General features: G+C 42.3%; 1 non-coding gene across 1 annotated transcript; it reads left to right on the top strand.

Moving 5' to 3' along the window:
• Positions 1-380: 380 nt before the first annotated feature.
• On the top strand, positions 381-487 carry LOC111748459 (U6 spliceosomal RNA). Its single transcript, XR_002784179.1, has one exon. It is a non-coding gene; the product is annotated as a U6 spliceosomal RNA (small nuclear RNA).
• Positions 488-1,416: the final 929 nt, after the last annotated feature.

Here is a 1,416-nt window from a genome sequence, read left to right as displayed (position 1 = left end):
GCGGTCATCAGTGGTAGCCAGGCACCATCTAGTTCCTCTGGTCTCAGTTTGATATAATCTCTGGCTTATGTGGCCCTTCTGCCAGACAGACATTCTTTTGATGCATTGATGACCGATACCGACCTTATGTCATCACAGCTTTGAAAATATTATAAGACATTTGTTCCTACACCGTGCAGTTGATATCTGGAAGGGGAGGCACTTCCACATTTTGAATTTCTCTGGTCCTTAAAGATACCAGGTTCCTGTATCCTCTGAACAACCTGGCCCTTGTCCTTCCCCTTGGATATTTTCCTCCTACTTATTTACAATTTTGGAAACAGTTTTTAAAAGAGCAATTTGTTGCGACATAAAATACAAAACAAAAATTCAACATTTCTGTGCTCACTTCGGCAGCACATAAACTAAAATTGGAACCATACAGAGAAGGTCAGCATGGCCCCAGCACAAGGATGACACGCAAAGCCGTGAAGAGTTCCGTATTTTTAACTGGGTCACATAATGATATGTGTCTAAATTTTTGTGTGAGAAGTTAACTTGAGCTGGAAACTTTCACCTGAAGCACAATTAAAAAAAAAAAAATCCAACCTTTCTCTCAGCTGTTTGCATTTGCTTTTCCCCTCCCTTACTCGTCAGCATGGCTGCTTTTTTACAATATGTAACCTAAGGTGTTAACTAATGACCTTTCCCCCAGCTCTTTGAATATGAGGAACCGTATTACTTAATCTCTCTAAGCCTCAATTGCTTTCTAGGAAAAATAGAGATTAAAATCCTTACTTCAGAGAGCCGTCGTGAGGGTTCAGTGAGGTAACGTATATAAAGCCTGGAATGTTCAAATCGGTGTCCAATAAATGCTGTTGTGGTTAGTTACCAGGGAGTCAATTTCAACTCATAGCCACCCCACGACAGAGTAGAACGGCCCCATAGGGTTTTCTAGGCTGTAATATTTACAGGAGCAGGTCACTACTAGGTCTTTCTCCCGAGGAGCGGCTGAGTGGGTTCCAACTGCCAACCTTTAGGTTAGCAGCTGAGCACTTAACCATTGCACCACCAGGGCTCCTTTCAGTAAATGTTAGCTCCCATATTATAAAGAAGGCAACCATAGACCACTCCATTCAAAAGCTAATAGTCATAGTTACAGTTAGTTCATCTATAAAACCACGTATAACAACAACAAAAACCCAAGCCCATTGCCATCAAGCCGATTCTGACCCATACCAACCCTATAGGATAGAGTAAAACTGCCCCATAGGGTTTTCATGGAGTGGCCAGTGGATTCGAACTGCTGACCTTTCGGTTAGCAGCCAAGCTCTTAATCACTGCACCACCAGGGCTCTGCACCACATATACATTGATAAAAATCACCTGCTGTGTAAAAATACCCAATAAAAACCACACGGTTTACTGGGCAAATGG

The sequence above is a fragment of the Loxodonta africana genome, chromosome 4 (assembly GCF_030014295.1).
Source record: "Loxodonta africana isolate mLoxAfr1 chromosome 4, mLoxAfr1.hap2, whole genome shotgun sequence".
NCBI classification, from domain to species: domain Eukaryota; kingdom Metazoa; phylum Chordata; class Mammalia; order Proboscidea; family Elephantidae; genus Loxodonta; species Loxodonta africana.
The sequence above is the reverse complement of the archived record's forward strand: the minus strand, read 5'-3'. Positions and strand labels throughout refer to the sequence as shown.